The sequence below is a fragment of the Phocoena phocoena genome, chromosome 2, assembly GCF_963924675.1.
Source record: "Phocoena phocoena chromosome 2, mPhoPho1.1, whole genome shotgun sequence".
Classification (NCBI taxonomy): domain Eukaryota; kingdom Metazoa; phylum Chordata; class Mammalia; order Artiodactyla; family Phocoenidae; genus Phocoena; species Phocoena phocoena.
Window position 1 is genome coordinate 133,860,422 of NC_089220.1, and position 26,447 is coordinate 133,886,868.

The 26,447-nt window shown below is 48.6% G+C and overlaps 1 protein-coding gene across 2 annotated transcripts in view; it reads right to left on the reverse strand.

Annotated features, from left to right (window-relative positions):
• SLCO3A1 (solute carrier organic anion transporter family member 3A1) overlaps positions 1-26,447 on the reverse strand; it is a 313,358-nt gene that overhangs the window by 134,065 nt on the left and 152,846 nt on the right. The window lies entirely within an intron of this gene.

The window sequence follows — 26,447 nt, forward strand, 5'->3', positions numbered from 1 at the left end:
AAGCTGTCCTAATCAATGGGAAAATTAAAATGAAACAGGAGCGTGCAAGCTCCACTTTCTCTCTGACACATGTTAAACCTACTGCCTGCTCTGGTCATTCCTGTGCCCTTAGAAACTTCTTAAAGACTCAGAAGGGGAAGAACCCAGTCAAAGAACCAACCAACGAACAAAAATAAACAAACCCCTCTTCTTCTTCCTTAACCCCATTTTGCAGACGAGAAAACCAAGGTTCTCGTCCATTGCCAAATCTATTAAATCCATCACATCGCGAGGTGCCCCTACTCAGGCTGTAGTTCCTCTGCTCAAATTTCCTAATGATACTAACTCAAAGAGTCACTGGAGCCAGAGTCCCCATCCCCATATATGGTGACTAGTGGTGGACACTAGCTTGGGCGTGAGCATGGCAGAGAACTACATCAAACCCTCCTCTGCTGGACACGGGGCAGAGCTTCCCAGAGGTGCACTGGCTAGGGCGGAAGGAACAGGCAGAAGGACTGAGACATGCAAACAGATCACGCTAGCCCAATAAAACACCATATGAAGTAACTAGCGGTTCATAAAATCTGTTCAGTAACTTAGAAACCTCTGTCCCACTCTTTTAAGCCTTTTCTTCTGCTAAAGGGCCCTTGGGAAATATTAGCTCCTACTCCACAATGAATCACACGGCATCAACAACGTGGCTAGCAGCCACTCATTTAGACATGCTTCCTGCTTTTCAGACTGAGAAGACGGGCTCAAGTCACCCCAGTTTAAGGGGAACATTAACAGAAGACCATGAGAGGATGGGCAGTGAAAAGAAGAGAACTGACAGTGGCCTGAACTACAGCCTTATTTCCCTCCCACGTGCAATGGGATGGACCTGCCTTTCAGAATTAGGTCAAAAATTAGAAACCAAGAATGTACAGGGCCTGGCCCAGTGCCTAGCACTGTTCCAAACCATTGGTGGCCTCCATCAATGTTTGCCGGTCATAGTAGCATTGTTGTTTATAATTCTCATGCATTCATTGCCTACAACGTCTCCCTTTATTCTTCAGAAGAACCCTATGAAGTATCATCTGTGGCATTAAAATAAGAGCCTAAGATGTAAGGACTTGGCTTACCTATAAGCTCATAACCTTAAGTCCTTCTTGAATTCTAACATCTCTTGGAAGACAAAAAAATCATTCTTATAACACAACAAAAACACAAAAGAAAACTCTTATAGCTAAAAAAGCTCTGAAGGAACGTAACTTTCAGTTGGGCAGCATTAATATTTTCATAAACATCCCAATGGATCTGAGGCCTAATTTCCTTTGAAGACTAAGACCTGGTGGTCGTGAAGAGCAGGGGAGCCAGTCTCAGCCAGGCACTTCTAATCACAAGACTGTAATTAGTAGTAGGCATGAGTAGAAAGAGAGATTCTGCTTAAAGAAATCACTGTGGGGTTTCCCTGGTGGCACAGTGGTTAAGAATCCGCCTGCCAATGAAGGGGACACGGGTTCGTGCCCTGGTCGGGGGAGATCCCACATGCCGTGGAGCAAATAAGCCCGTGCGCCACAACTACTGAAGCCCGCCCAGCTAGAGCCCGTGCACCCCAATGAAGAGTAGCCCCCGCTTGCTGCAACAAGAGAAAGCCCATGCACAGCAACAAAGACCCAATGTAGCCAAAAAAAAAAAAAAAGAAATCACTGAGGTGAACTCTGCCCACGATATGTAGAGCGGTGGGGTTACATCATTTTCTTTCATTTTCTTTTTCATTCATTTTTCTCACCCATCACGGGACAGACCCATGCTCTGTTCGGGGTCCTGCAGCCTGGCAGACTCACACTAACTGCTAACCAGGCATGGCGGTATGCTCTGGGAGCCCACGAGGCAGAGGTACCACCAGGGAACAGGCTACCCAACTGATTCACTAGATGATTCCAAATACTGTACACTAGGCTCTATAGAAAACACATCCTCCCCGCCACCACTGTGAACGCAAAGAAAAAGGTTTTGGCCCCAAAAGACAGAGCTCAAAAGCCATTCAGGGTAAGGATCAAGGGATACAGATCCAGCTTTCATAGGATGACTTCCTGATGGAGGAGGGTAAGATCTGTCTCCACTTTCAAGGTTGTTTATTAAACATCAGTCTAGCTCCTTCACAGCTCTACTTTCTGAAAGCTTCAGTTTTCTTCTCATATAGATTAACAAAATATGAAAAAGAGGAAGAATTTTTTAAAAAAATGCAGTGAATTTCAATCCCCTCATCTTGAAAACAGGACCAGGCTCTCAGTTTGGCACAAATGTGGCCATTTAGGATACAAAGGGCTACTCAACTTTTTCATTGTATGTTCTGTAAATAACTGTAGATTCTCTTTAAGCTGAGTCTTATTCTCGGGAAGCTGCAGAGAAGCACCAAGAACCCCTTGAGAGGCCTTAGCATACTTACCTCCCAAGCCCTCATGTCACACTTGAAGAAGCCGAGCCCCAAAGGGCACATCCGGGTCCTGGTTCAGATTCTTCCCTATAGTTTGTGTGACCCTGGGCAAGCTACCCAACGGCCCTGAGTCCCCTCTCCTACAAAATGAGCAGGTTTGCTGGGATAACCACCCACTCAGCGATTCCATGACTTCTGGCTATTTCCTGCAATCAGATCCTCTCTCTCTCAGCTCTGCTCCAGGACCTACAACTCCAAGCTTCCCTTGAAGGCAGGTCAGCACTGCACGTTTCCCACTGCCCAGCATCCTTCCTTCTTTGGCAACCTCCTGGCAGTTCTTGAAGCCCTGGCTCCCATGTCATCAGCAATTTAAAAGATACACTCCCTGGCTGACCATGCAGTTAGTCTCTCCCATCCTGTCTGTACTTTTCATGTACTTATCACACTGTTTATCAAAGCAGCTTTTAACTGTATGTTTGCAGTCCTGGCTGTGGCCCCTGACAGCAAGAGACCCAGTTCAAAGAGAGAGGAGGTGAGTAAATCCTTGATGGATGAATTCAGAAACAAAAGAACACATTTATTTAATTTTATGTCTTCTCTCACAGGCACCTAGTAATAAGGCAAAAATAACACATTTTGAGAAAATTACCACTTAGACAAGGCGTGAGCTTTTTCCTCCGTCCCAGAACTTCCCACACTTTAGAGCAAGTGGGCTAAGGCCATCAACGTCCTTAAGAGTTTTATTAGTGACTATTTACTAGTGACTATTACCCTGGACCATTACTTTGCCCCCACCCCCCTCCCCAAGGTGCTACCCTTTTGAGATAATCACATGTACAGGCCTTAAAACATCCTGACACTTTAACAGGAGGATGTTGCTTGTTTTTGTTCCCCAAACACAATCGGTCTAATCGGCAAGAAAAACTATATAGCTGGAGGCTAAAAATAATTTTGGAAAAAAAAAAGCACCTCTGAATATCCAACTTCCTTTGCTAAAAATCTCATCCTTTTAAAGTCAGGAATTTCTCAGCATCATTTGAATATTACTAGACTTTTTTTTTTCCCTTCCCCTTAAGGGCTCATCAGGATTTTATGCCAACGGATGGGAAGCTTGGTTTCAGACAGGATTTCCTGCTTCATCTCTACACCTTCTGGTTCAGTCTAGTCCCAAAGCAATAAAATGAATTGACTTTGCCTTCCTGCCACTCCCAACAAGTGTGAGGCTCTCATTGTAAATTGGCTTTGGCCGGTTATAAAAATCCAGGTGTTACTCTAATAGATGGCATGGAAGGACGAGGAAAGGGGACTGACACTCTGCCTTCCACTGACTCCCTCCCTTTCCCTGGGTTCCCAATGTCCCCAGCGCCTGCTTCCCTCGGAGTCATCGTTAGAGTGAAAAATGATGTATCTGCTTATGTGAGCATCTCTCCGGAGGGGAAGCTGCTTCAGGGCCGGGCTGTGTCTCATTCATTTCTGTGGCCTTAATCCCTGGCACGTGTAGGAGTTCAATAACTCTCTGATGAATAAAGACCATGCCTTTGATGCTGCACCACCCAAGGTACAGTACACTTGGGCCACCCCAAAATGTGAGGATGCGATGAGGACAACAGGCACCCCAATCATGTTGACGACCACGGGATCGTGGCTGCCCTAGGTTGAGTGCTTGCTATGTGTCTAGGAAAACCCACGTATTACCTCATTTAATCCTCACAAATTATTCTCTGGGGTAAGTACCATTTTTAGCATCCCCTTAACAGGCGAGGGCTATGGTTTGGAGAGAATTTGCAATTCAGGTGATGTCACACATCCATGGAGCCAGTATTTTTTTTTTTTTTTTTACTGTCATTAAAATCACTTCTGATCATATATGCCAGAAATAATGAAATGATTAAACATGGTTCTAAGGTGGCTTGAGAGAATATATATTTTTGGAAAATGCTGCCCTGTGCACGATACTACCTTCTGGGTTTGCTAAATTCTCCCCTGTTGAACACAGTGATAAGATGTGGAAACAGGTCTCTTCTGAGCACTGATGTCAAAGAGGAGGCAGCTGGGCTCATGTCACCGGCCCGCTGGGCCAGCTTTCTCTCTGTTCGTGAGTGTTGGGTAGGGCGTGAACTGGACGAACCCTCCCTTCTTCCTGTCGACCCTGCTCGCTTCCTTTATCAACATCATCCCCACAGAATACAACAGGAAAGCCAATGGTGGACACAGTACAAATAATAAGAAAAATAAAAATAAAACTTGACTGCTTTTCAAAGCAAGTTAGCCCACAGAATCTGCAATGTATTTTTTTTTTTTTTTTTTTACTCTCCCAGGGCAGGGCTCATGCCGGCCAGCCCACACGGTTTCTGGAATTTAGCATTTCTGCCAAATCAATCTGCTGAGATGGAACTGTTAATCATGGAGCTGACTGTTTCAAACCAGAAGCTTCAGGACATGACAAAGGTGTGTGCTATGGGGAGAAAGAAATACCGTCTGAAGTTGTAAGTCTACATGGCTGGTTAAAAACGACGTAATTAGAGAGTAGCTCAGGTCCCGGACATACAACAGCTGTGAAAATCCGTCCCTGCCCTTGGACCCTGCCCATTGTTTTCCCCAGGGATGTATCCTGGGGGGAACAATGATAATTGGGCAGCAGCTCTTTGGGTGCATGCTCTCTCAGGGTCCCTGCATCCACTCTCTTCTCCCACAGGATCTCGTGTGACCTGTGCTTTGGGGGTAGAGCGAGGGCACAGTCCTCACTGCCCTGCCGTGAAGACCACTATGACCCCTGTTTCTCTTCCACACCTGGGCCCAGCACCATTGGGACCTCAGGCCTGCCCCACAAGACACCTGATAGAGCCACCAGGCAAAGCAGAGGCATCCCACGACGAGCAGCAGGGGTGCATCCTCCCAGACAACAAGGGCAGGCTTTCCAGGGGCTGCTGATGGGCTCTGTGCGGAGCTGACTCAGACAGGGGCTGGAGGCCACCCTCATGGAAAGGGACAAAGGCCTCCCTTTCCCGCCTGCCCAGAGAAAAAGGAGGATGCTGTCACGAGAGAATCGTCCTCTCTGACCCCAACCCCGAATCTCTTCCAGCAAACTCTCGGTCATCCCTCAAGGCTCAGCTCAAACTCTTCTTGCTGCCCTGTGAACCCTTCACACTCCATCAGCACACCTGCACCTTGGGATGGGCTTGGCCACAGCAGTGACTAACAAAGTTTATAAATGAAAAGAAGCCTCTAAGGAAAAAAAACAGAGGGTGGGTTGGTGGGGCTCACATGTATTGACCACCGATCAACGAAGAGCTAGATGCCTCACCCGTTCGGACTCTCCCATGAGTTCCATGAAATCCGTCCTCTCATTATCCCAAGTTACAGATGAGTAAACTGAGGTTCAAGAACGGTCAAGTACACAGCTTGCCCAAGATCACAGAGCTGTTAAGTGGCAAAGCCAAGGCTTGAAGGTTTGAATCTCACACCTGGTGATACAACTTCCACTGTATCTAGTGAGATATAGTAAGCAAGGCCACCGTGGCAGCGCCCAAAGAGCGGCCAGCAGATGCCCATCCCGTTAGGAACGGCGTCAGCCCCTCCCAGGACACGCACACCTGCAGCCTCGTTAATGACGCACACTTTCCTACTGAAGATATACAGTTCCCAGCAGCAGTTCAGCTGGAGCACTCTAAATATAGCTCCCCGGGGAAAAAATGTCCCTGCGCAGCGCCTTGTCCCCAGGCCGGGCGCAAGGGGAGCACCGGAAGCAGCATCAGGTGCTGCAGTCACGATGTTGTAGCTGAGGGGCACCCAGGTAGCACCCAACAGCCGCAGCGGCTGAGCACATAGGATCACAGACCTGTGCAGTAGGAATGGGGAGGATGCTGGGGGGCACCCTTGCCCTCGGACTCCCCAGCCATCAGGCTCTTCTTTGTGTTGGCCCAATCAGGTGCGCCCACAGGTGAGACCCAGGCTGCCCCTCCAGGTGCTCCTCTCTCCTGCCTCACTTTTCCTGCTTCACTCTGGCGGCCCTGGCTTACCTGCCAGAGTGAGGTCGGGCTGCCAGGAGGCTGGTGAGGGTACCGATTTAAACCCTGCTGTGAAATTCAGAGCTGCCAATTCTTGCAGAAGGGGAGTGGCCGTGCCACAAGGGGCTGGCGTCCTGCTGTTGCCCCTGACACCACAAGCAAGGCTTGTGAGGGCAGGAACGTAAAACAGGCTGGAAGGAGGTGCCAAGCCTGTGAAGAGCACCCATGGCCGCTGCTCTGAATCCCCTCCAGGGTCCCTGCTGTCCTGCTAGACCACCTTGCACAGTACCGATGTAAGGAATGATGCTGACAGGAGCCCCTCATCCAGCAAACGCAAGGGACCTGCTCAAGGTCCCACAGCTACTTAGCAGCAGAGATAGTAAAACTGAAGCTCTGACTCCCAGCCAGCACCCTCCCGACGACACCACCCACACCCCGTCCTCAGGCCTGGCCTCGCACCTGTCAGCGTTGGCCTGTGCCTCTTGGTTCCCCAGAGGCTTTGATCCCTGCCACTTGGCTCTGCGTTGGCCCTGATACAGCCCTGACCCACATCACCTCTCCGCTCCACCTCTGTGGTCTCGGTTTGGAGGCCCCCTCCCCTGCACATCAGCCCCCCAACCCGGCTTCCCCACTCATCACCTGCTTAGCTTCCCTCCTTCAAGAAGCTCCCATTCAGCTTCTCCAAACCTTGCACTGTCAGGGCATCCCTCCGTGTTTCAGCTAGTTCACGTGTGTCCCGGGCTCACCCACCCTGCTGGAAGCCTCCCCCCCTCCAGCTTGGTCCGGTGTAACGAAACCCACTTCAGCATCCCCTGTGGACTCTCTCCAGACCATCCATCGAGGAGCATTATGCATCCCCATGGCTCGCTTCACCCTTCGCTCTCCCCTGATTCCTGAGCCAATGCTCCACGAGGGTCCCTTCGGGGACTTCCCTCCCCAGACTCCCACTTGCCTTCTCTCACCCTCCCCCACCAACCGCAGCCACCGCCCTCTCATTGCCTGTTTCTAAGAAGACGGTGGCCCTTTGGTGCAAGCACCCATTCTCCGGTCCTTTGCACCCCCAAATATTCACCTTTATGCCCATTTTTTCTACTGCCCTGTCTCTGAAAATGACAATACCTTTGCCCTTCAAAGGATAAACTCCCTGCTCACAAGCATCTTCTCCAGAACACACTTCCTACAGGACCCCCTTTCTCTCCAACCTGTTCAACACCAGCTTCTTCCCCATTGGGGAACATAATTTGGTCTCACTTCCAGCTTTGGAAGTTTGGTGACCCCTCTGTATCCTTTTCTAGACTTTTTTCACCGCCACCCATTCTTTCCCCATCTCCTTAACCTCTGCTCCTCTGACTCTATGGAAACAGCATCCTTGAACATCCTTTAGACCTTTGAGGGGTCAGTTCCAAAAACTAGATATGAACCCTCATTTTCTCTAATCCCCCTGCAGCAGCTGAAACTGCCCTTTTTTTTTTTTTTTTTTTTGCAGTACGCGGGCCTCTCACTGTTGCAGCCTCTTCCGTTGTGGAGCACAGGCTCCGGACGTGCAGGCTCAGCGGCCATGGCTCATGGGCCCAGCCACTCTGCGGCATGTGGGATCTTCCCGGACCTGGGCACGAACCCGTGTCCCCTGCATCGGCAGGCGGACTCTCAACCACTGCGCCACCAGGGAAGCCCAGAAACTGCCCATGTTTGATGTTTTCTCCTTTGGATGCTCTCTCTCCTTTGCAAATGGCACCTCACTGCTTGTGTGGCTCCCTCTTAACCCTGGATTTTCCCTTTAGCTGCTCCTTTTCCTTCTTCGGCCCATCACACCTGGTGTTGAGTAGCTGACCCTCTGCATCCCTTCTCTCTACTCTCTTCAAGGAAGTGTTCTCCACTGTGACTATGTAAGATCCACACTACAGAGGAGATTTTCAAATACACACCTCAGTCTAACCTTTCCTGTTGCTTAATTTCACTTACCTCACCTTGAGATATCAACATTCAGATGCCTGTTGCCACCTCAAATCCACCTGCTCAAAGCTCATCCACTATCTTCTCCTCCTCCTTTTATGACTGTGACTCCCTGTCACACAGTCTCTGTGGGCTTTGACCTCAGTCCCACCCTCTCTTGCTCTGAGAAATCTCTGGAATCCATTCCTTCTCCTCCATTTCCACTGTGACCATACTGACTCGGGCCCTTGTTGATTCATCCTTTGAGCCATGCAGTAGTTCTTCCCATTGGTCTCTCTGCTTCCCAAGTCTCTGTCACATGCTGCAAACTACTGCCATGTCCACCTGCAAATGCCATAGAATCCCACCGCCTAAATCCCACGAGGACGACAGGACCAGGTCTTTTGCTTGGCCTTCAAAGGCTTTCCTAGTCGCATCCCACGAACCTGCAACATCAGAACGTGGTTTGCCGTCCCCCAGCCTTCCACGCCTGGGCCTCTTCCACACCGTATTCCTGTCCAGAATGTTCACCTCCCTCCTCTGGGCCAGACAAAATCTTTTAAGGCCCGGCAGAAACTTCCTCCCTGGAACTACCCCAGCCTGAAATCCTTTCCTGCCATCCTTCAACCCTCTAACAAGCAGTGTCATTTCAATCCACTTGGTCATCACTCACGTGCCAACTTATCATAGCTCTGCCGGCAGCCCTTTGCTTACATTTTATTTCTCCAACTAAACTATCAGCTCCTGCCTTCACCACTTTTCACGGCCACTGTTTCAGAAGCCATCCCGCCACGAGCTCCGCCCCCACCCCCATTCATGGGCAGAAGTGATCGGGCACCCCGGGCCCACCAGCGAGCAGGGACTAGACTCAGTCTTACAGCTGGAATGCAGGGGCAATGCCCCAACGGCACATGGCACCCTGTTTACCCACTACCTCATGGCTGAGTAGAAACCCGGGCTTCTTCAACTTCCTGCTCACTTAGCATTCTGGCTCTCCCCTGAGGATGGAAGCTGCCCTGGACTCCAGCCTACTGGCATGACATGTTCAAGACTCCATTTAATGGCATTACATTTACCAAAACGCTCATCCCCTGGCCCAGCCCCCTTGAGGATAGACCGTGCTTGTCCTATGCCACTCCAGGTAGCTCTCTAACCTGGAACTAGACATTATTGCTCCCCTGACCTTTGAGTATCTCCTGCTCTCCGAGGCATCTGTCTGTCAAACCTGGTTAGATACGGAACCGAGTTGGAGTGCATCAACCTTTTTGGGGCCTGCACCATGGACAGTGGGCCTTTTCCCCGAGGAACCTACCACCCATCAGCCAGGTCTGTTTCCTCCATATCGGCTCCTGGCCGCCTCCTCCTCCCTCTTCACCAGGTCATGCTGCTGAATTCCCAGCATGCTTTGGGCCTGAACCCCTCCCACCTTCTCCCTCTACAAAGAAGGACAATGTCCTGTAAGTTTCCATTTCCCTCTCTGCCTCCAGCACAGAGCCTGGCACACTAGGCATTCGGTAACTTTTGTAGATTTGATTTTTTTTTTTTTTGGCTGCGTTGGGTCTTTGTTGCTGCACCCAGGCTTTCTCTAGTTGTGGCGAGCGGGGGATACTCTTCGTTGTGGTGCACGGAGTGCGCGGGCTTCTCACTGCAGTGGCTTCTCTTGCTGTGGAGCCTGGGCTCTAGGCACGCGCGCTTCGGTAGCTGTGGCTCACGGGCTCTAGAGCGCAGTCTCTGTAGTTGTGGCGCACGGGCTTAGGTGCTTCACGGCATGTAGTATCTTCCCAGACCAAGGCTGAACCCGTGTTCCCTGCATTGGCAGGCGGATTCTTAACCACTGCACCACCAGAGAAGCCCTGCAGATTTGATTTTTGAAGGAAAGTGTCTGAGGGGCAAATGGAGCAGACAAGGTAGACGCTTCAGTGCCCAGGATGGAGGAGAGGGCAGGTTTGCGTTCTCCCACTGCTCTTGAACCATTAAGCCTCTTTTACTTAGAGCTGCTTGAACACCACTTAAATAGGCCTGGCTGACTTCCTGTTTACAGAGCCCAGGGCAAGTACAGTTCAGTGCCCATAATAATAGTAAATTATGGCTGTAATTTAAACTTCAGGCCTGGAAGGAAACCCTAATCGTAGGGCCTTCTCACCCCTGGAGCCCTCCAAAGAGTGCCAGTTTTCATTCCAGTGCTTTCCCGGCCTCTTTGCACCCACGCTTCACATCCGTGCCTATGTGTTTGGCTCACACCAGGGCTGCGCTTAGAAGAGCCAGCAGGTGGCCAGTTGTCCACACCACCCGTGAACTGTGGGAGCTGGAGGAAAGCTGCCCAACAGCTTCTTATTTCCCTTCCTTTTGCTTGGGAGGCAACAAAGACCTCCCTCCTCTGGGCCAGACAAAATCTTCTAAGGCCCAGCAGAAACTTCCTCCCTGGAACTACCCCAGCCTGAAATCCTTTCCTGCCATCCTTCAACCCTCTAACAAGCAGTGTCATTTCAATTCACTTGGTCATCACTCACGTGCCAACTTATCATAGCTCTGCCAGCAGCCCTTCGCTTACATTTTATTTCTCCAACTAAACTATCAGCTCCTGCCTTCACCACTTTTCACGGCCTCCCTCATAGGTTTCTCCCTTGCCAGGTCCGAAGGGCAACATGCTGAAGCGTTTGCCTGGATTGGGGGAGATGAGGACGCCTCAGCCTGACTCTTTGGAGCAGGTGACGAAAAGACGGAGCAGGGGTACCAAACGAGGCTTCCGCATCACTGTTTCTATTTGGAGGGAGCACCTTCAGCGGCTAAGCCTTTTACGTGCAGTATCCAGCTCAATCTCTGCCAAGTCTCTGTCACCCATTAGGAGAGCACTATTCTTATGCCATTCGACAAGGTGAGAAACTAAGGCTCAGAGAGGCTCAGCATCCTGCCTAAGGTCACAGAGCTGTGTGGGGCAGGTCCAGGAATTAAACCCAGTGCGTCTGACAAAGTCCAGGCCCTCCCCTAACATCCTCCTGCCAGCAGGATCTTTGAAGGTCCTTTTGGGTGCCTCAATTTTATGATGGGTCTACGTTTCGGCTGGATTTAAAACCAAGTAATGAAGTTTGATTATGAGTGGCATTTTCTGTCTCACTGGAAAATGACCTTTCTCCTATTCTTAATAGTTTAGGTCCTCGGCTGGCAAGTACAATCCCACTCAGATGGTGGCCCGGGCTTGCCTCACCAATTAGGGGCTCCCTGGAGCACACTGGATCATAGGAACAAAACACGTCCTCCGGCCTTTTGCCACAGCGGGGTCTCTGCCCTAGAAGGCCTGCAGGGCTGGGATCGGATCTCACTTCCCTTTCCATCATGGCAACAGCCAACACAGCCCCTGGCCAGAGCACAGGCCACGCATCTTGGAAATATCAGAGGAGTGCAATACACTTGCTCTCTAGCAGCGGCGTTTGTGTAACACAAGCCTCACATCCGTGAGCCTCTACATTCCCATCTGTGAAATGGGAATAACCACACCAAACGCACTGCACTGCTGAGAGAGCTGAGTTAATGATGTGAAAGAATTTCAATCTAACACAGAACCAGAGGATATAAAATGCAGAACCTCATGCCTGTGTCCTCAGGAAAACCAAACTGAAGGACTAAGAGACTGATTTCACATAAATGCCTGATTTACAGAAAAATGATAGCGTTGGAATTTTCTCGACGACCATTACTTGTCTCCTATCAACCTTGGGAAGTCCTGCCAGAGCCGTGAACGAGAGATGACCAAGGGCGGGCTGGCCTCACCAAGTGGGCTGAATTGAGCTTTGTTTGTGCTGCTGGAATGGTTCTGTCTGCTCGGGAAGTTTTCAAGGCTGGTCTCTGTTTCTTTTTGATTTTAACTGACTCGAACTTGAACTCTCCCCTCTTTACTTTCTCTGCCCGTAAATATAATCTGCCCCAAACCCTCAGTGACTGGCCTGTCGCTTGCTTCAGTTTGCTTGTCCCGAACTGCAATTCCTCCACTAATCCCGAATAAACTCATCTCTTGGAACTTGCCTTGGTTTACCTCTTTACTGAGGTCAACAGTGGAATCCAGAATTGGAATTCACACTCCCTTGGTATTGAGCCAGGCCCCATCTTGCCCCCTTGAGGAGTCTGGAAAAGCTGTCCTCTCCTCTAGCTTCAGGGTCTGCTGGGCAGGAACCCCCTATCTGTATAGGCTCCCTCTCTTTCCAGGCTGGTAGGGGCACTAGTCCCTCAAGAAGCTGTGTCATCAGAACTGCTGGGCCACTGGCTGGGTTCCTGCCAGGTCACGTGACCCAGAATGGTCCAGCGTCCGGCTTACAGTCTGTGACAGCTTTGGTCAATGAGCTGCTACCAGAGGTGTACTTTTACCTTCAGCAAATGGCATCTTCTTTCTCTTAAAGGCCTTCTCCGAAATTCTTCAGCCTTATTTTCGTCTGCGGTTCATTTGTACTTTCTCCGGCAACCTGGGGATTCTCTGAATTTGCTCGTACTTCAATCCGGCAGGGCTGAGAGTGGAACCCGCTGCCCAGCCTGAGCTCAGACGTGTCCTCATCACAGGAGGCCCCTTCTACCTGGATGAGGTTCTTCAGTGCAGCCCACATGTCTCGGAGCTGAACCATTTCTAGAGCCAAACAGGCAGTGGCAGGAAGGGGACTCTCTCCCCAAGGCCACCAGCACCTTTGGACATAGCTGCCGTTTCTTAAGGGATGGCTAGGCTGAGCCATGGCATGAATGACACACGTGGTCCCGTGGCTTCACAGAGACTTGATTCCTAGAATAAAGGAACTTTGGGGACAGGAAGGGGCCTTTACAGCCTTCACTTCTGATTTGTTCATTCCACCGCAAGGAAATTGAGGGCCGGGAAGACTGAGCCCTTTTCTGCTCTGTCGACCAACGTGACCCCTCAGCGGTGAGCTGTTTGCCCAAGTGCAAACCACCACAATCTCAGAGGCTGGTAACTGAGAAGATTAAAATACACTGGCAAGTGTAAGAGGCTATGAGGATGGACCCTGGCCACAAAGCACCCCTGCAACAAGCGATCATTATTATTACAGGAGAGCCACCTAAAGGGATGGGGAGACGCTGGCATCATGGCCAGCGGTTCTGCAGCCTCTGCGCTCAGCTTCCTCTCCTCGGGGTCACCTCTGCTCCATATGCCCTCCTCCGCTGAGGCTCAGTCCCTGACCACGTGCTGCTGAGGCTCTGGCTCTCACCTTCAGCTGTGACAACTTGAAGCAGCAGCCTCTGAACCTGGGAAAATCTGCCAGGCCGAGCAGCGGCAAATAACACTGCAGACTGAAAAGTGCCCTGACGTTCAAAACCCCGTGCGTGTAACTCGTCCTGGTCGCGTCACTAGCGAGGGATGGGGACTGCTGTTACTCATCCATTGAACCACTAGATCCTGAGGTCTGCCTACATGACAAGGTGACAAGCACGGTGCTTGGAGCTGGGGAATAAGACCCTGCCCTGAGTCAGCTGACATCCCCGAGGGGAGAGGAGACAATAAACAAACAACTGATAAATATACCACACCTCAGGCATTGATGGGTGTTGCCGGGGGCAAAACAGCAGGGAAGAGGATAGAGGTTAACTACTGGGGAAGTGGGTGCGGTGGGGGAGGGCTGCTGTTTTATACAGGACAGTACACGCAGGCCTCTCCACTAAGATGGGATTTGACAGACACCGGAAGTAAGTGAGGAGGCAAGCCATTTGGGTATCACGGGGAAGAGGCTAGGTGCTTTATAGATGTAAACTCACTTGGTGCAACGCCTAACACCAGAAACTGTATTACATGAGATGGGGACCCTGCCAGGAGCATTCTAGGAAGAGCAAGGAGTCTGGGGTGGCTGGCAGAGCAGGGGATGGGGAGGGCGGCAGGGACCCTGGTCACGTACTGCCTTACGGGCCATTGTCAGGACGCTGGTGTTTCCAGGGTATCGGGATGACTTGATCTGGCTTGTGTGTTTGCAGGATCCCCCGGGCTGCTGTGTTGGGAACAGCCTCGTTAGGCAGCTACTGTGATGGTCCAAGCGAGACAGAATGATAGTGAGCAGGCGGATGGGTGAGGAAGGTAGGGAGAGGTAGGGGACATCCTGGATGTATCTTCTCAGCAAAGTTGATTGGATTATAGGAATAGCTGTTAAAATCATCAGGGCCTCTCTGGGACCACCCAGTGAGTCTTGTCCCATCATTTACAACTGACTTTGAGGCTTAAGACAGCTAACGTGCCATCATGCAAAGAGATCAGCCGGGCTTCTGAAGTGGAAAAATGAGTCTAGCCAAACATTCAATCCCCACTGACATCAGCAACAAAGCATGGGGGGAAAGTTACACGAAGTTCATTTTGCAGCCAGGCGAGGACAATAGACCACAAAGGAAGCTAATATCTACACAGAAGTCTAGCAATTACAGGTAAATGTATGAGGATGGAGGATTTTAGACTAATTCCAATCAATATGCCATTGATGAGTGGTTCCCAATGTGCATGTACTGGGAACAAGTGAAAGAAAGTTTCCCAGATCAAAATGAAGCTCAGGAACACTGGGTTGAATGACACTGAACTTGTTTCTTTGTACAGGACTTTTCAGGGCCTTTAATATGTTAATATGCATCACCAGTTTCCAAAAGAGATCTTTATCAAGCTCACGCACTTTGTTGCTGCTGTTGTTGTTGTAACGGAGCCCCTTCCTAGAGTAATATTATTTGAAACACTTTGGGGAAACCCTCAACAGACAGACCGTATCACCTGAGCATCCCATAACTCAAAAGAGTTTTCTGGGGTCCTGGGCTGAGTGCTGGGGGTACAAAGAAAAGTAAGGACACCAGGCATCATGGGGTGGTCTGCAGGCTCAGGGGCACCTGCTCCCTCAGCTACCATCTGCCTGTCCAAGGCTGCCAGGTATGGGGTGAGGCAGCAAGGTGAAAGCAAAGCCTGGAGGAATCTAGCATGCAGGGCGCTTCTCCTCCACAAGACTCCTTGGCCCCGTGTCCCTCTCCGCGAGCACAAGGATTTGGGAAAGGCCTCTGTCAAATGCACATTTTTTAAAGCACACTCCTCTTTTCACATTACGTTGTCACCTGAACTAATTAGAAGGGAATGAAGGAAAGAACAGATGTAGAATAAGCTTCTGTGGCCCCTTTTATCAATACATAGAGCCCTTCCCTTTAGTCCCCATTACAGTTCCACAACAACGGAGCTAACATTTAGGAAATTTCGAGGAGCCTTTTGGGAAGCCTTTCCCTGTCCATCCATTTAGAGCTCAGAAGATCCCTTTGAAGGAGGTGGGTAATTGTTATTCAAACTGGAGGAAAGTGAGACCTGCAGACATTTGGTGACCTGCCCCAGGTCACACAGATCACAGCAGCAGAGCCCAATCCAAAGGTGGGTCTGTATCAAAGTCTGCTCTCCTCCTGATACACCAGTGCCTGGTTTACTCACTGCACAGCTGTCCAACAGGCAGAGGCCCTACTGGAAACCTTAGCAAATGAACTTACGAAGCCCAGAGACTGAGTAAGCTGGAGGAATTTAACCCAGGGCACTGCTCAGAGCCTGAGCCGTCTAAGCAGACCCCGAAGTGGTAGAAAGATGGAGACTTGGCAGAGCCCAGGGCACCTTGTACATGTTCTGCCAAGACTGTGCTGTGTGTCCCGGTCTATGGCCCGGATAGAACTGGCTCTTGCCGAGTTGTTCCTCTAGAAAACATTCTCGTGGTGAAGCTTAAAGGTTCACCGACTTCCCAACTGTAACTCAGCAGATGGCTCAGCAGAGCACAAAATTCGGGGCAACAGGCAGCCCTTGACCTGCACTTGGATGATGGCTGGGGTCACTGAGAAGGAACACAAGTTGGGGCAGAGAAATGTCACGGTATACACATGTCACTTCAAAAAAAAAAAGATGTCAGAAGGAGTACCTGTTTCATTCTCCTTACAAATGACTCCATCTATGTCATGGTACACTCTCATTTTACACATCAGAAATTCATAAAATCTCTCCAAATAGCCTCTATAGCTGTAGCATTGCTTTCCTGGATAGGCGGGGAGTTTATCTGCCTTCCTTGACCACGAGTGATGCTATCCAAAGCAGATCTGTTTTATGAAAAGATTCACTTTTGGATTCAGTTTTACATTTGCACTTATCATATAAATGCTCATATTATTGTTTTCTATGCATAATAATCAATTTGCTAATTTTCACTGAAACATATCATTGAGACAACAACCTATACCTATTATAGATGTATGTATGTGTGTGCTTGTGTATATATACGCTCCTTATGTTCTACCAATTTGAACACAGGATTTTAAACCCACCTCATTATTTTAGTATCAACGTTGAATCTCCAAAACCTGTGTATTTTAGATTACTTTAATAAACTAGCTCAGAAAGGAGGTCGTGGGTCAAAGTATTTAAAGTGAAAAATCTTAACTATAATATTTTTAGCCCATTGTATGTGCCGTTCAGCTAGACACTGCATAAATATTCCCTTACCATCCCAAACCCATACAAAACGAGTGTTAGTATTGCGATTTGAAAGAAGAACAAACTGGAGTTCAGAAAGGAAACTTGACTTGCTCTCAGGGTGCTGCCACTCAGGTGGGAAAGCTGGGATGTGAACCATAGCCTGTGTTCCTCTAAAGACTGAGCTCCAAGGATTCCAAGGCTCTGAATTGTGTGCACGTGTGTGTGCACGCACATGCACCCGTTTACAAGGAAGGGAAAAAAAAAGTCTCCTGATTTTGCACATGGGCCATTTGGGGACCAAGTTTAGGGTTGCCCAGTTCATTCAAGAAACGATGTCAGCAATGGGATGCTCTGGTTCACTGAGCTGACTTCTTTATCAAAGACAACCTCTCTGGTCCCACTGGAGACCAAAGCGCGGCCCACAGATCCAGGAACGGCAAGTCCCCCTAAGGCCGTCGATCTGGCGCTTAAGAGAGATTCTTTCAAAGATTTAGAAAATAGGGCTTCCCTGGTGGCGCAGTGGTTGAGAGTCCGCCTGCCGATGCAGGGGACACGGCTTCGTGCCCCTGCCTGGGAAGATCCCACATGCCGCGGAGCGGCTGGGCCCGTGAGCCACGGCCGCTGAGCCTGCGCGTCTGGAGCCTGTGCTCCGCAACGGCAGAGGCCACAACAGTGAGAGGCCCGCGTACCTCAAAAAAAGTAAATAAATAAATAAAAAAGATTTAGAAAATAAACACACTTGCACTCTTTTTGAGCTAGTATCCTGCAAACCAGGAGAGCTTGACTCTCCATCCTATGGGTAAAACACTCATATTGACTTCAGGACACCCTTGTTTTATACTTTGGGGGTTATTTTATAACATTTAACTTGTGATGCCTCAAAAATTACAGAACCGGAGAAACAAGTGTAGTACTCTCCCTCCCTCCACACCCCTCCCCCTTTCAGTTCTGATTTTCAGAAGAGCCTACTGACCCTAATGCTTCCAAAAACCTATGACAGGTTCTTACCACCAGTTAAAATAATCCACTTCTCTCGCGCCTCCCTGAAGAGGTTCTGTGACTCATCACAAGGCACACCCTCGCCGCAGTCTCCCCATTCAAAAAGATGCCTCTTCCTTTGTGTTGGCCTTAAACTACATCTGACAGCCTCTCTTCTTCTCTCACATACTTCCTCCGGGGGCCTTCATGGATTCAGGGTAAGAGAGGTCCACCTCCAACCTCACAGCACAGCCATGTACCCTACACGCCTGTCAGCTCAAGCTTGGAGTCTGCAATGACTGAACGCTGTTGTCCTTTCCCTACAGAACAATGCCTGCCTAATTAGTGTTTGCATGTTATCCAACCGACTTTAACATGAATCACACAGGTTTTGGAGAACAAACAGTCTCTCCCTCATTCTTAGCAGCATTTGACATGAATCAGGCCTTTACCTGGACAAGAACGCATGGGTAATGACGTTAGCCCGAATGTTTCACCACAGATACACTCTAGCCGTCCTGGGTATCGGCTGGAAGGTGACTTATTTCGTGTATAAACTCTTGGACAACGTACACGAGTGCTTTATCAGTATATTACATGGAAAGTTATATAACTCAAGGTAACACAATTCCCAAACTACCGCTGAATGGGCCCTTCTGCTCCTTCCTTTAGAAATTACTTCATCTAAGTAAAGGGCTCCAGCCTTTTGAAACAGATCAAATAAAAGGGAGATATTGCTAAGAGGGTAAATGTGGGAGCTTAAACAGGCATCTTAATTAGCATTTTCTCTAGAGGGAAACTCCATTTCTGGATGTGGTAATTAATGAACATTTAGTCAATACAGAGATGACTGACTCATCCCAGATACATCCATCCTTTTTATTAAGTTCACTATGTTTTGCCTTTGGGGCTCTGGGACTCAAGTTTTGAAAAGAGTCAAGTCTTTATCAACAACTGCAGTCACTTTAATGAACAGAAAATTGGTTTTTAGGGGTTTTTTTCCTGCTGGATTTTTTTTAAAACTCAGCATACTTTAAAATACTTGACAGACAGGAGTGTTGGGAGTAGGAAAGGCAGGATTGGGCAGAAATATGTCTGATCTGAACAGAAGACAGTCGCCAGCAAGAACCTCAGAACTTTTTTTTCTTTAACGGAAAAGCATCTTTCCTCTTGACCTTAGTAGCTGTACTAAGTCCAGTAAACCTCATTCATATTTGAGAAAGAAACTGTATTATCTGGTTTACATGGACGTTTTAGCTCATATCACAGATCTTTAGCTATTGTCGCCTCTTCGCTTATCTTGGTAAGGCAAGGCCATCTATTCTTACAACTAGGATGGGGAGAAGCTTTGCCTTTTCTCCAAGTGCAGAAGGAAGAGAGAATGGCAACATTCTTAGGCAACTCTGATCTTGGGTGGCCTCGGCCTGCAGTGGCTTGAAGCAGCATTTCGGTTCCCAGCCAAAGATCCAAGTCAGGCCACGGCAGTGAGAGCACTGAACCTTAGCCACTAGATCCGTGGCCAGTGACAAGGCCCGGGCCTGTCAGCTGTGTAGAAATGAATTTCCACAGAGAGACAGAAAGTAGTGAAACAAGTAAAGTGTTTATTAGGAGGAAAAAGGCTACGTGTGGATAGACACATGGGCGAGCTCAGAGAGAGAGTCGCACACTCGTGGTAGGTTGCATCACTTTTATGGGGCATTTCTTCCAGGTTTCCTCTGGCCAGTCATCTTGCTTTGGCTGGTTCTGAGTCCGTATTTGGTTTATCTCAGGGCCCTCCCCTGTGTACACGTGCAACTCTTAGCCAAGATGGTTACCAGCAAAGAGACCTATGGGTAGGTTGACATCATTTACTATGGGGTGGCACCCCTCCCTTTTTGACCTCCAAGGAGCATTTCTGCACATGTGTAGTTGGGAAGGTCTCCTTGACTTCGAGAATGAGGAATATGTGGTCTCTTTATCTCTTATCTGGGCAGGGCTCAGCCTCTCCTCCTCTTCATCTTGGATTATCTGTCCACAGGGGACAGACTCCAACTGTTCAGCCTGAGGCCCATCTATCTCCTGCCTCAACTCCAGCACAAGCAGGAATATGAGAGATCTAATTAACCTGTGAATTGAACATTTTCTCATTGTTTCTTCCTAGGCTTTATAAAAAATAGAATAGCAGATTACCCAATCACAGAGACCATGGGGCATTCAGCAGCACACCAGGCACTGCCGGTACTGCGGTACCTAGTTTCACCTATAAGCTATCTTCTTTAATCCTCGCTAGGGCCAATTAACCAATTTATTCCTCAGGGGACACTTAGAAGGACTGAGGTTCAGAGAGGCTTTTACTGAGCCCCCAGGTCAGTCTGCAACAGATTCAGGAGTGGAATTCAGATCCACCTGCTTCCATGGCTTGTGTTCTTTCTCCCACATGGAAAGGCGGCCCTTACAGAGGCAAAGGTGTAACGAGCACAAGAGGGTTATCCGGTGAGTGAGGCTGGGAACTCTGTGGCTTGCCTGGAAATGAGCTAGCTAGAACGGGCTCCCCGGTGAGCAGGACTGAACCCCAGCACCACTCCGCATAGGACGGGAGCCCCCCAACTTTCCAGGCACAGGGCAGCTGGCATTTCTGAGCACTCCTTTAAAAAGGTAGCAACAAAGCTCAGACAGGTGCTTGACCCTAATGTGTATTCCTCTGTGCAGGTCACTCTCAGCCCAACAGGACAGGGGCTCTCACCTACACCCCAGACCCACTGTGAGTCCAACTATACCCACACTGAGCCACACAGGATGTCAAGATGACGGGGCCCATGTGCCTGCTCATGACAGGGACAGGCAGGCCATCAAATTCCGGATGGTCCTGAAGCGACCACATGTGGCCATCCCTGCACTTCCATACAAGCTGAGTGCTGGGCTAGCAGCCGTGCCAAGCCAGGAGTATTAACCCACAGATGGGTTAATTTCCACGTACAAATGCCCAACTTGTAAAGCGACCTTGGTGGCTTTCTATTGATTTTTCAAAGGCTAATCACATTTCAGAGGCCCACTTCCCCAAGTAAGTTCCAATGCAACAAATCTCTATCAGGTTTTTTGGTGTTTTTTTTTTTTGTATTTTGCGGTACATGGGCCTCTCACTGCTGTGGCCTCTCCTGTTGCGGAGTACAGGCTCCGGACGCGCAGGCTCAGCGGCCATGGCTCACGGGCCCAGCCGCTCCGTGGCATGTGGGATCTTCCCGAACCAGGGCACGAACCCATATCCCCTGCATCGGCAGGCGGACTCTCGACCACTGCGCCACCAGGGAAGCCCATCTATCAGGTTTTATATACCGCTCTCTCAACACAGCTAGGAGAAAACTGGCCTATTTATTGAACTAGGCTGTATTTAAAATAAATAGAATGCAAACATCATGAACTTTTCCTTTCACCAATGCACTGCTCCTTAGTGAGTTGTAGCAAATTAAGGCACTGCCTTTCAACAAAGGAGTTTCGGAGATTTTTATGGCTTAGAGCCAACAGCATGTTATCTTACTTACTGCCAGATACCACTGCTTTAGGGAAGCGCTCAAATGCAAGCCTTGAATTCATCTAGGACCTGGTTTTCCCAGAGCATAATATAAAAGAAAGATGTTTTAACATAAGAAAAATCATCACAGTTCAGCTGGGACTAATGCATTTAAGGAGCAACGGAGAGGAAGCTCCTATGATTGCTTCTGCGGCTACATCTGCTTTGTATTCCCAAATCACTCACCGGTGTCCATCCTCTGCTAAACTCAGTTATAAGGCTTCCCTGAAAATCGCTTTGGGGAGTTTGCCGACACAGAGACGACAGTGACAGCTAATCCTGGAGGGAGTTGATGTCTCCGGTCTTTAGTGTTCAGGCTGTCAAGAAGTGGCCCGTAATTCATTCTGTGTTCAACCCCGCTCAAGCATCTCCTCTGTGCTGGAGCAGAATTACGGAAACTCCACGCCCAGGGTGGTCATCACGGTCACGTCACCACTGCATTACCAACTAACACTCATATGTGCTTGCCGCAGGGCAGACATGTGGACGGTACTTCACACGCACTAACTCACTTAATCCTAGCAATTCTGTGAGACAGACACCATCATCATCATCCCTAAAATACTGAGGAGGACACAGAGGTCCAGCAGGGTTGCACGCCACGAGCCACACAGCTGGCAGGTAGCAGAGCTTGGACTCACACCCAGGTCTGTCCAGCTCTGCAAGCCAGACTCCCCTCTACTCCAGCATCTCTCAACCTCTCCAATGAATCAGAACCCACTGGAGCTTGTTAAAGCTGGCGCTTGCCAAGCCTCTCTACCCCACTCCCCCAGAGCCTCTCCCAGAAGGTCTGGGTGGGATTCAGGAACCTGAGACGATCCAGGTACCACATTCCCCGATGCACTTGCCCATCTTGCACATTTCAGCGAATATGGACGATCAACAGGAATCTGAGATAGAGGCTGACAGCTCCAGCTGTGGAGCAGGTGAGAGCATGACTTCCCGTGGGAACCGAGTTCCCACAGTTCTGCATGGGAACCGTGCGGCTGGCTGGTCCCCAGCCCACCTGTGCAGTGCTGATGGGTAGGCCGGCCAAGAGACGCCAACCCCAGTGTCACCCCACCCAAGCCAACTGATAAGGGCTGTGATCTGACCAGGTGTCACCCCCTGGCCCTCTATCCATGAATCCCAGCGGGGAGCTGGCAGTTGTGTGCACCTGGCTTGTTCACTGTTGTCGCTCAGGACACAAGTGGTAGCAGGTGCTACAAGAGTCACACAAGAGGACTACTGCTTGTCACTACGGGATTTGGTCTTGCTCTCACTTGCCAATCCCTGGCCTTTCCCACAAGCTCTGGGATTCCGTATCAGTACAGCAGAGAAAATAACAGAGCATCGGCTGAAGGAGTAATGAGAGGGCCACCAATGACCAATGGTGCTTAATGCCAGGAGGCAGAAGCACTAGGTGTGTGGGTGGACGCCAAGACCAATGTATGATGGGCCAGTTGATGGAAACTGAGCAAAAGGCACGTATACTCTCTAGAGCCAAGGACACTTATTGACGCTAACCACTGCAGATGAGACAGGGTGTGTGCACATTATTTCAGCAAATCACTATTCAAGCATCAAGTAACATGAATCGAACCCCTATCATGCATGCATGCATTCATTCATTGAATAAACATTTACACCATGCCTACCCTATACCAGGCACCATTCCAGGCACAGAGATGTAGCCGTGAACAGTGTGACAGAATATCCCTTTCCATTAGGAAGTTACAGGACATGCACTGGGGGTTGGAGGAGATGAAGGTAATAAACACGATGCATTTCCTTGTCTCCAGGTGTACACAATCTGGAGCGAGTCCGGCAATGTAATTTAAATGCAGGAAGAGTGATATACATGCCTCATCTCACCTTTATGACACACTGTGAGGATAAGCAAGTGTCCTACCCCCATTTTACAGATGTGAGAACTGAGACTCAGAGCATTTAAGGAACTGGTTCCATCATAAAGCTGGTTAGTGTACGAACAGGGATGTGGTGACGTAGATGCAATACTGCATCTATTACTATTTAGTACAAGCAGTATTCTTTGTGTTCTACAACAAAAGATGCATCTCCCAGACGCATAGCACAGGGAGATCAGCTCGGTGCTTTGTGACCACCTGGAAGGGTGGGATAGGGAGGGTGGGAGGGAGGGAGACGCAAGAGGGAAGAGATATGGGAACATATGTATATGTTCCCATATATGGGAACATATGTATACAAACTGATTCACTTTGTTATAAAGCAGAAACTAACACACCATTGTAAAGCAGTTATACTCCAATAAAGATGTAAAAAAAAAAAAAAAAGAAAATTGTATGCCTTGGGGGAAAATTTAATTCAAATACAACAAAGATATTCAATAAAAATTAAGTCTCTTGCCCAGCCCAGACCCTTCCAGAGAAACGATCACTATTATCAATTTCTGGAAATTACTTTACTATGAAGCTCTTCTTTTACCATGTGTGTATCGAGCAAGTAAGACTGTTCGGAAAGGCTAGAAGCAGTAAGAAGAAAAATTTCTCAGAATGTCAGATAGGAGCCAATAGACCCAAATTCCACATTAAGAGTGGTTTTCCTCAATAAAAAAGAGAAAAAGCATTAAATATGTTCCCGCAATGCTGCTCCCAGCACCTGGGCTTTAAAGAATTTTAAGAACTGTCACCAGACCCATAAAATGCATCACTTTGTCCAGACAGGGAATAAGTACTTTGTTCAAGTGCCTTTTCAGAGTAAAACCCATTGGGAGGCTTCTCCCTCCTTGGTGTCTTGCACCAGAGCTGAGGTCTGGATACCGCCTGCCTGGGGACAGGGTCAGACCAATTATCAGGGACAATCAACACCTGCAGTGGTGATAGGGTGGTGCCTTCTTGCCCTATGAATGTGCACCTGCACTGAGATTGATGGGAAAACCACACATCGACTCCACCGGTTAAGAATGTTCGTATCCTTACTGGACTAAGATCCTGAGTCCCAAGAGCTAAGGGCTCAATATTGACTCATCAATCCCTTACCCAAGGGCTCTATAGAATGGTCTCAGAAGTGTGGTTGGAAAAGAGGACGCTCTGATGACCCTGATCAGCAGGATGGAGGGGGGCTGTGTTGACTGGGTGCCTGTCTGGGGGAGATGCCAACTTAGCTAACAGAAAAGAATTCATGCAGCCTCCCTGGACTTGGATCTTCCCGTGTTTAAAGGTAGATCGAAAGAACCCAGTAAACATTGGTTGGATGGATGGTTAGGTTAGACCAGAAATCCTTCACATGACCAGCTTTAACATTCTAAGAATTTGAACCCTTCTGCGTTGATAAAAGGTACACTTATTTGGTGTCCCTTTATGCAGCCTTCAACTCACTAAGAAGTTTCCCTGGGGGTGTATCTGAGACCAAGAGCTTAACCAGCATTCAGGCATCCTTCTCACATCACATCCTTCTGTCCTTCAGCTCCTAGCATGGGGCTCAATCGCTCCAAATGACAGGCAGGAAGAATGGCACACACAGCAGGCCAGCGCACCCAGGAGGCGGGGCAGGAAGTGCTGGCATGTTCCCCAATGAAGTCCAGGCTGGATGAGGAGCAAGTCAGGGGGTTCTCATGGACCACAGTGACGAGAGGCAGGAATCTATTCCATAGCACTACTCCTATTCCTGCTGTCACAGGCAGCATCCTGTGACACGTGCTGGTACTGAGTCCCACAGCCCTACCCACCCCCACCCCCCGTGGTACTCCCAGTGGTGGGAAAAGAGGGTCTACGGTGCAAATACAGCATCTTTCCCCCCGGGTCTTTAAAGCATGTTAACTGCTTATTTAGAGAAAATGGTTTAAGATGGTAAAAGGTAAATTTGGCTTGTTTTTGATTAGACATTCACAGTTATATCTTAGGAACGGCTGAAAATGAGATATATGAGCTGGAAGAATAGCTAAAAGATGATGAAGACAAGGTGAACTGCATATTTAGAAGACAGAGAGACAAAGACAGACTGATCACCCTTGTTTCAGATTACATTCCTCTGAGGGAAATGAACAGCCAATGTGCAAAGCCATTCACCTTCCCCCGATTCAGCAGATGATGGGGCATTCCAAGTTGCCAAGGCAACACCAGCTGAGCAAGAGATGAATACAAGCCTGTACACATGTAGGCACAGGCACCCATGCATAACACCTCCCTGTAAGCAGGGACACACCTGTAGAGAATGCTCTCTACCAGCAAGGGACTCATTTCCACATTGCTCCTTTGGGCAAATCTGAAAGGTGCTGATGGCTACTGCTTCCAGAAGGATTTTAAACATACAAATATAGCAAATAATTTAATAACCATAACCAAGCTTAGATTTAACAAATGTTACCGTTTTGTACTACTGATTTCAGCTCCCTCTTTTTCATTCTGATTCTATTTTTGTCTGTAAAGAAATAAAACTTTACAGAGTGGAAGCCTCCTTTTAACTCCAGCTCAATCCAACTTTCCTACCTTTCCTTCCCAGAGGACACTGCTCTTCTAACCTTCTACATGTCTTTCCCATGCATGATTTTATAATTTTGGTACTTATGTATTACCATAAACTATGTAAAAGTGCTATTTTAAAAAATTTACATAAATGGAATACTACTTGACTGTAACTTTGCTGATTCAACAGTAAGCTATCCATATTTATCTAATCCATTCATTTAATTGCTACTGAGTATTCGATCTTATACATATAAAATACTTTATTCATCCATTCCCTAAATGATGGACATTTGATTGGTCTCAGCTTCTAACTCTTACAAAGAACACTACAGCTGACACTCTTACACAAATATGTTTCCTCATGCATACATGCTGGATTTCCTCTGGAGCCTATCTGTAGATGGATTTTCTCTAGAGTGTGCTGTAGATGTAGAACTGCTGATTTTTATTAGAAACTGCCACTTACTCTCCAAAGTGATTTTACCAATTTTTATCCCCAGCAGCACTGTATGAAAATCTCCCCATTTTTGCCAACTCTTAGTGTTGTCAGATTTTAATTTTTGCCAGTCTGAGAAGTGTGGGATTATATCTCACTGTGTTGTTTTTAATTTGCATTTCCCTGACTACCGGTGAGTTTGACCATCTTTTATGCTTATTGTCCATTCAGTTTTCTTGCCTCTGATTTCTCCCTATTCCCATCCTGTAC